Genomic DNA, 9,335 nt, shown 5'->3' with positions numbered 1-9,335 from the left:
AACAGCTGATTTGCAAGAATTTACCCCTCCCCCCAAAAAAATCATAACTGTTTTATAGTTTTAGTATCTACATCCTTAAATCACCTGTCTGACCTGGAATGCTCTTATTCACTGGTTTTCTACATCTTAATGGTATTACTATTACACTAGTACCACATAAAAGTTATACAATATTTACCCAAACCGTTAATCTACATATGAATCTACAAATGGCCAAGATGTCTTGTAAATCCTAAGCATGACTCATGGAACCCTTCAGTAAGTAGAAATGCTATTATAAACATAAAGTGATGGCAGAAGAATTGGAATAGGGGCTAAAGTGGTTAGAATGTAGTAGAAGAATCATTTCTACCCTTTGTCTTATTTCAGCTATGTAAAAACACAATGATCTTACCTGGACCCTTTTTTTTTTCTCCGTTTGCCTACTCTCTTCTTGACTTCCAATTTGATATTCTTACTCTATTCTTATTTACTCACTTCTAATTGACTATGTAAAGTGGATTATTTAAAACCTTTTTGAACCTCCCCATAAATGAACATGCATAAAAGGTGATTTGAGTTTTGAATTTACTGAGAAAATAGAGTCCAATTGACTAGAATTCTCTTAACTCTTCTCTTTAAACACTAAAAAATCACCAACATTATTATGTTCTTTCCTTTTTCTCTTCTTGCCTTGTAAATATATGTCACTTGGAGGAGGCTCTATCTATGTGCAAAGGGGTTTAGATTTTCTCTAGTTGACTCCAGAAGAACTAGAAGAAATGTGTAGATGTTGCAAAGAGAAAAAAAATAAGCTGAATAAAGGGGACATTTTTCAGAGTAATTACATCTATCTCAAAGTGTATTGGGCTGCAATGGAGTACACCTTATTGAAATTATAGGATAAAAGTAGATGGATAAATATATGTCTCTTTTTCAAGTATGGGCTCACCTAGATAATAGACACATAGTTTTAAAACTGTAAATGAATATAGATGCCATTTCAGCCTTCCCTGAATTTTATAGTAGAGAAAACTGAGGCTTAGACTAAGCCTTGACTAAGTGGCAAAGGTAAGTCTTAAGCCTAGATCTTCTTGACTCAAACTATACCACTTTATCCTCAATGCCATGCTCATTTTTTTCTGGCTCTTTCCAAGTCTGAAATTCCGTGATATTTTTATTCTGAATGATATCCAGCTTACAACTTCAAGATAGTTGGTTATTCAACAAGCATTTATTAAGTGCTTATTATATATCTTCCCAATTCCGAAGTCACTTTACATTCCACTTTTTTTTTGTTGTTAAAACAGCCTTACCCAAACAACAGATCATATCTTTGGAACCCTCCATCACCATTCTTTCTTTTTATAAAGTTGCAATAAGTACAAGTTTATTTGTATATTTGTTGGGCAATAGTATCTTGTTCTAACATAATTTTATTTTTTTAGCTGTGTACTTGATTTATTTTGAATATCCTGGAATTAAAAGCCAGGTTCAGGTAATTCAAATGCTTTTATGAGTACTTCATATTGTTTAGAACCAAGGTATGCTGCAAACACAGTCTGCAGCATTACGGGAAAGACCATCTTTCTAAGGATAGGTGGAGAGACTGTGATCCAGTAGGTCCAAATATTTCCTCTCTGTGGTAGTGGAGCCGAATTGTACCTGGCTGCCAGAGCACCATTTATTGGCATAGCAACACAACAGGGTAGAGACCACCAATTAGGAGACCAACCGTTCCACCTCTTATAACAGTACAGGCTTCGCAGCTTAGATCACCTGAACTCAAAGAGAAGCTTACGAAACTTCTATAAGTTATGTAGGTTGATAAAAATGGGACAACGGCCATTGGTAAAGCTGATGCTATGTGAGCATGTGTCACATTTAAGATGCGTCGGAAAAAAAACTATTTGCTATTAGGCCACAAAAAACTACATTTAGTCCAACATAGGCTGATCCAGTCATAAGTAAATTTTGATCCTATTCTGGAAGTTTTTCTACTCTTCTTGCTATGATTTCATTGATTGTTAATCTTCTTTCCATATTTTCTTGATTACGTTCCATCTTGAGACCTGGTGCCCTGGTCCAGCAGTGGAGAAGTCATGGAGCAGCCTCTACTGCAGCTCACACTCACTGCAACATGCCTTCATCACCATCCTAATTATAGATGAGGAGAAAGAACAGATGGTACAGAAGACAAACCCTAAAGCGGGCTCTCTGTAGTCTCTAGTTGACTGCCAGAAAGAATTAAAGACAAGCAAGGATCACAGTTTTAGCCCATATCCATGGCAAAGAGAATTTTCCTGTGACCATCCACTGTTTACATTTCTACAGATGGAGTGACTTTACAGAATCAAATAATAATATATTTAGCCAACTCATAAGTCAGAATATCCCCATGATTTTTGTATTATCATCTCTTTCATGATCATGAGGGATGAAAACCTTTAAAACACCTAATAGCCTATATATTTCAAAATCAGAAAAGAAGTGAAGCAGCTGAGACATAGTGGTCTTACTAACACAATCACAGAACCTCAGAGTTGATAGAGACCAGAGATACCATCTCTTATCATCTATGATGAAAAAGAATAATACCCAGCTACAGAGAAGAAAAGGGGTCACACAATGTTCACTTGAAGCAAAGGAGATGCCAGTATTTTTAAGTCATCCCATTCCACTTTTGAATAGCTCTAATTGTTAGGAAGATTCCCCCTCCCCATTTTTAACGAGGGTCTCAGTTTGCCTGAATGTAACATGGGAACAATTAAATTTAAAAAGAAAAAAAATAGGTAAAATTTTCAAAAAATGGACCAGGGAACTTGAGTGGCAAAATTTTATGACATATTACTGGAGGGGCGGCCTGAAAGCAATTAGAAAAGCCAGTGGTATTTATGGAAAGCCAAACTGATTTCTTCAGGAGCAGTTCATCCCAGAGTAACATTTATTTGACAGGATAACTTTTTTGGTGGATTGATAGAAAATTGAAGAAAAAATGAACCTGTAGGCCTTCAAGGTGTTTCAACTAATCAGTCAGGCCATTAACCATGTATTAAGTGTCTACCATGTGTCAGCCACTATCCATTTTTTTTGGGGGGGGGAGGTCAGATAGAATGAAACAGGCTCTATTTTATATAATGAAGAGACCTCTAATAATTAGAACAGAACTGTGTAACCTGGAAGTGGCTGTCTTGTGATGTGATGAGCTCCCTGTTGAATAGGATTAAAGATCCATTTGTGTGTGTGTGTGTGTGTGTGTGTGTGTGTGTGTGTGTGTGTGTTTGAATATGTACCAAGCACTGTGCTAGGTAATGAAAATATAAAGGTGAAATAGAAAAAGTCTTTGCCATTGAAGAAGTTATATTCTATCTCCCATTCTCTCTCTCTCTCTCTCTCTCTCTCTCTCTCTCTCTCTCTCTCTCTTTCTCTCTTTCTCTCTCCACCCCCTACCCCCATCCCATTTCTCTCTCTCAGTCTCTCTGTTTCTTGGTTTAGAAAAAAGAACATCTGAATGATGAGAGTTAGGGCTCCCGACTTTGGGTAGATAATTTGCATATAATAATATAATAATAAATATATATTGTATGTGATATGATAATATATTACATATAATTATACATAAAGTATAATTACATATATGACAGAAACATATAACATATTTACATATGATAATGTCCTCCTTCCTTGCCTCCCCATTTTTGAATCTCTAGATCTCTTCAAAACTAAGCTCAAGTTATATCTCAAACATGAGTCTTTCCTTTATTCTCCCTCTCAAATTGCTCCAAATCTACCTTATACAGACTCAATATTGACATATCTGTGGCCTTGTTTCCTTTGTTACTTTGAGTACTAAAAATTTTTAAAATAATGGACAGAGAAGGTCTCCAATTATTATGGGGGGTGGGAATCATTTGGCCCAGACTACTGCTGGATGTGGTGTCCAAGCCCCATAAGTAATATTTGAAAGGTCATAGAAATGGGAGATGTTTCACAAGTACAGAGAAGGAAAATGCTGAGGAGTAGGGAGAGGAGGGGAGGGGAGGATCTGAAAAGCATACCAGAGAACATGACTTTGATTCTTGTGGAAACTGTAGAATTCACCATTAAAAGGATGGTTGGCAAATGTCTAGAAAAGGAAGCAATGATAATAAGGAGCCAACATGGATGGCTTCACTGAGAACAGGTTATGCTAGACTAATCTCATTTTTTCTTTGGACAAAATATTATCATGATGCTCAGATCAATTTGGAGGAAATAAACTAATTAAATTTATCAACATCTAAAAATTTAAACCTTTTTAGCTATAAAATCTTATAATATGCAATGTGCCTTTCACCTGCAGTGACTTATTTTACATAATCTGGAATTGATTTCATAAGATTTTGACACATATTCTTTAATTCTTCATCATGACCCCATACTTTTTATGATATTAGACATTAAAAATACATTAATATGAAATTTGATAAGAATAAATGAAAAATCTCACACTTGAGTGGGGAAGCAATTTAACCATTATAAGATGTCACATGATGATCAGTTGATCTCCTCTTCCCATTTTTGAAATATATGAGTAAATTTTAATAATAGTAGTAAGGCAAAGGAAAGAAATCAGAGGAAAAACATTGGTCATAAAGGATATAAAATTATCTTTATTTATAGATGATTTATGATTTGCTTGCAAGAAACAAGAGAAAGAAAGAAAGAGAAGGAGGGAGGAAGGAAGGAAGGAGAGACTATTGATAGCTTTAATATAGTAGTAGATAAATAAAACAGTCATGAAAAGACATAAGAGACATGGAAAGGGATAATTCTACTGGTACATCAGAACAAGGAAAAAGAAGAGAAAGTAAGCTGTCTCAATCAAAAACCCAACTCTAAGGAATGGATGTTTTACTGATACAACTGGTAATAAGCTGACTTCCTTGACTTGATATTTCTTTTCCAAATGATGGGTTCCTACTTCTTTCTTAGCCTTCTGGATTTTGGCAATCCTTTTTTCCTGACCTAGGCTGGCTTATCATTTACACTGATTTATTTATGTGCTGCTTTATATGATGTTTTGTTTTTGTTTTTTTTTTTTCTTAAGTAGGTAATTGACCTCCCCAGTTTAGGGGGATTTAAAATTACGATCTGATATACACTAAATGAAATTCCTATAGCCTAGTAAGGATGATGTGTACTTCCCAATGCAGTTCACTTCATTTTCACATGGATCTAATTCTTACCTAGGATTTATTTTCATTAAGTGAAAATCTACCTTTCTAAACTCTTTATCCTCTGTGCAGTCAGAGGGAAATGTAATGACAGTGGCCCTGACTCTATACTTCCCTCTTCTTGAGTTTGTATGTAGTATGCCAAGCAAATAGTGCTATAGGTAGTCAGTAAATGGTATTTTTAATTCCATATGAAAAACAATTCTAAAGATCATAGGCCTATGGTTATAGTTGCATCATCGGTATCATGATCCCTATAGCAGTGACTATGTCAAATGCACTTCAGGTCATTTATATTAGCTCACATTTCATTCAGACAAAATCCAAGCCCAGGATTCAAATAGTAATTTCCATTTTATAAAACTTAACACCTCTATTCCGTTTTACATTTAATAAATGGGATGCCATTCTATTGACCAGCTGGTCTCTTTGGAACCATTCAACATTTGTATTCCATATGTCTTCAAAGAATGTTATGTTCAATATTTAATACAGTAATATGAGACTGAACCAATCCATGGCAGCTGGAGACTCCTTTATTTATCATGACTTGTACTTGATTTTAATGGAGGGGAGGGGAAGTTGGGAAAAACGAAAGCTTCACCCAGTCAGACCACTTTCCCTATGCATGAGTAAGGTAATTTTCTAACACTTGATTAATGGAAAGATCTAAGCAAGATTAACAGGCCACCCCCAGCTTCCTCCCATAACCCAGCATGTACTGAAATACTTTAAAGGAACTGTTTGCATCAGAATTCTCCCATGTACTTGGACTTAAATCTTCAAAATATCTTTGAAGACCATCTGCTGTGGTGCTTCATTTTTAATGAAAATGGAAGGGGCCAGTCACAACTAAGTCTAATACAGAAGTTCTTTCATAGAATCCTGATTTGTTAGATTTGGAAAGAAATCTTTGATAGAAAAAAACATTTTCATTCACAAGAAAATGAACATTATAATTGAAGTGTAATCAGAAATCATAGAGGATGAAAACTTAAGAACTTAAAAAGTAGTTACATATCCTGATATATCATCTAAGATGATGGTCAGTTTCTTCATTGATAGATAGAAAAGTTACTTTATTGGGCATTCATCATGATTTTCACACTTTAATTCATTTTAGTAAGCAGAAACAACACTTATTTTTTCCCCAGAATGATGATTATAAAGTTCAGATGATGTTTCTTTTGTGATACCTGTTAGAGGCCTATGTCACACTCTTTCATTCATCCTCTGTTATCTTGTTTCCTTCTTCTTACTACTTTTTAAAATTTAAATTTGTTGCTAGGTTCTCTGTATATCTACAATGGTTATAGATTTTGAAGAGTTCTAGGTAAATATAGCTACAATCCCATGGACTAAAATGCAAAAGACAGCCCAGGAAAGATGGGAGGTGCTCAAAAATTAAATTACAAAGTCATAAAGTAAAAGAATCCCAATTTTCTTCCACACTGGGATTATCGTACTTTGTGTCTTTATAAGTTTATTATTGAACATCTCCCATTTTTCCTGGGCTGTCTTTCAATATGCCATTTTAGTCCATGGACTTGTAGCTACATTCTCTCTGAATTCTTCAAAGCCTTTTTTTCTAAAACTAGAGTACATATCAGACTACATCACTGCCACCTCTTCACTATCACAAAGTCTGGAATAGAAAGATCAGTTTCTATCAGGAATACAATAATTTGCATCCCATTAACCAGTTCCTCCAGATTAGTGAAAATCAAGTGCAGAATTGTTGGTTTCTCCACTTTTTACTAAATGAAATTATCACTAAAGCAAGGAATTAAGTTACTTGTTGCTGCTAGAACACATGGTGCAGTAGAGAGAACAGTGGGCCTAGAGTAAAAAGAGGTGAATGCAAATCCAGCCTCAGATACTTACTAGTCGTGTGACCCTGGGCAAGTTGTTTAATCTCTTTTCATTTCAGTTTTATAACTGTATAATTGAGTTAATAACTGTAACTACTTTTCAAAGTTGTGAGGATCAAATGAGATTTGCGCACCCAGTCAAGCCTCCATCTTGAATCACTTCCATCATTCATTACCTCTTTCCAAGTTCCCTACAAACTTCTAGGAAATCCTACTAGTCTTCTCTTATCTACTTTCCACTATCCACAGAGGTTCTTCTCAACCTTTTCATAACTCCTCAAGCCTCCCATGGCTCTCCCTCCCCCTACTCTCTCAACTGAGAATCTTGCCCCCATTTTACAGAAAAAAATTGAGACCATTCCCTGTGAAGTCCATCTTCTTTCTTCCTCCTCCTCATCCTCCTATCTCCTATCACCAGATTACCTTCTACCACTTTCTCCTAATTCATCCCTGTCTTACTGATGAAGTGGCCTCATTTATTACCTAGACTAAACCCTTTACTTGTTCAAGTGATTTCCTTCAGTTCTGTCTCCTCCAATAGATTACCCTTGCTGTTCCATCTCCTCCCCACCCTGCCCCACCCCCCCCAAATTATATCTCTCGCTCAACTGACATTCACTCAAATGTTCCCCATCATGCTTAGCAACTCTGGTTCCTAGATTTCCTCAATGGTCATGTGCCTTCTTAACATACAATAATATTCCACCTCCTTTTACCTATCCTATTCTTTTGAATAAAGTAAGCCCTTTTCAAACCATATTCTAATTATTGAATTCATTCCACCCAACTTCCCCTCCCCTCCACTAAATTCTTATGAGGTCAAATTTGCCTCCTTACATTAGAATGCCTTGTTTTTTGTTTGTTCCCTAATCTTTGGACATTTGTTTATAGACAAAGGAAGCCTGCTTTTTTGTTTGTTTTGTTTTTGCTACAAACATCTTTCTTTGCTTTTCTTTTTATTTTTCCCCCTAAAAAATTCTGGGTATCTCAACTGCTTTTCTTCCTTCTTTGTGTCTACTCTCATTGGTATCTAACTTTGGGGAATACATAGGCACTTTTCTCCTTCCCTCAACCTTTTATAGTTTAAAGAACTTTCAATTAGATTTATAAGACATATAGCAAATGCATTCTTACTAGCCTTTGTTAATTTTATTGTATCTCCAGCCAGGAATCTGTCATTCATATATTATGAGTCATGGTCAGAGCACCAAATTCTCTTCTCAGGCACTACTTGAATCACTAGAATTGAATATTTCATCATTTATTTTTGTTAGACTTAGACTACTCTCTGTTACCTGCGCAGGAAGGAAGAAAAATGACTTTCTCTTGTTTTTTATCAGGTTGATAGATACCTGCCTCAGTATTCTCTAAGCAACAAATCACCAACCACTACTATGCTTATTTCCTTCCTTTGATCCTTGCTGAACTAACTCTCCCTTGATAATTACCATAAACTAGTTACTATGTTGCCCTTGGGAGGAGAAGCAGTTTCTTCCCCCTTAAAGAATGAAGACAGTTTTGCTCTAGGAAGAGCATCAAATCTGTTTTTAAGTTTAAATTGCACCATTCCCATTTTTCTTCCCTTTCTCCTTTGTGCCAAAGTCATTCACTGTCAGATATCTTGATAAGGCTTCACCCTAGCTCCTCCACCAACAGAGCCCTCCCATTTAACCCTTGAATCAAGGAAAATATCTCTTTTAAAAACACTCCACTTTTCCTAACAATATGGTAGAGGGAGGAATAGAGACATTCTTTGAGTCCTTGTAGCTTCTTCTCCAGGACAGGAAATAGCTTACACTCCCGACAAGATATTACAATTATTTGACATGGGCCAAAATAGTAGAATTCTTCAGTCTTGGGGATATTTTTACATTGCTTGTTTTTTATTTTGTTCACTTGTCTGTTTTGTTTTATTTTTATTTGTTTTGTTTTGTTTTCCATCCATAGAAGTAGTATATTCTAATCTGTTGCCAAGTCTTGTTGATTTTAACTCTCATACATACATATATGCTCCTATCTCTTCTGATGCTAACACAATCCTGGTATAACCTTATCACCACAGGCCTGAACTATTGAAATAGACTTTTGATTGGTATCCTTCCCTTAAGTCTCTTTTTATTCCAATCTATCAACTACTTACTCATCAAATTCTTCTACATAAAGTGAAGGTATGACTAAATGTGGTGTTAATGTGATTAAAGATCTTCCCCACCCATTAATCCCATTTATAGGTCTCAGGTGGAACTAGTTAAGGGAGGCTTGATTACAG

At 35.6% G+C, this 9,335-nt stretch overlaps 1 pseudogene; it reads right to left on the bottom strand.

Moving 5' to 3' along the window:
- Positions 1–1,460: 1,460 nt before the first annotated feature.
- LOC118846711 lies at positions 1,461–2,043 on the bottom strand (annotated as a pseudogene).
- Between the last annotated feature and the right edge of the window lie 7,292 nt (positions 2,044–9,335).

This window comes from Trichosurus vulpecula, chromosome 4, assembly GCF_011100635.1.
Source record: "Trichosurus vulpecula isolate mTriVul1 chromosome 4, mTriVul1.pri, whole genome shotgun sequence".
NCBI lineage: Eukaryota > Metazoa > Chordata > Mammalia > Diprotodontia > Phalangeridae > Trichosurus > Trichosurus vulpecula.
The sequence above is the reverse complement of the archived record's forward strand: the minus strand, read 5'-3'. Positions and strand labels throughout refer to the sequence as shown.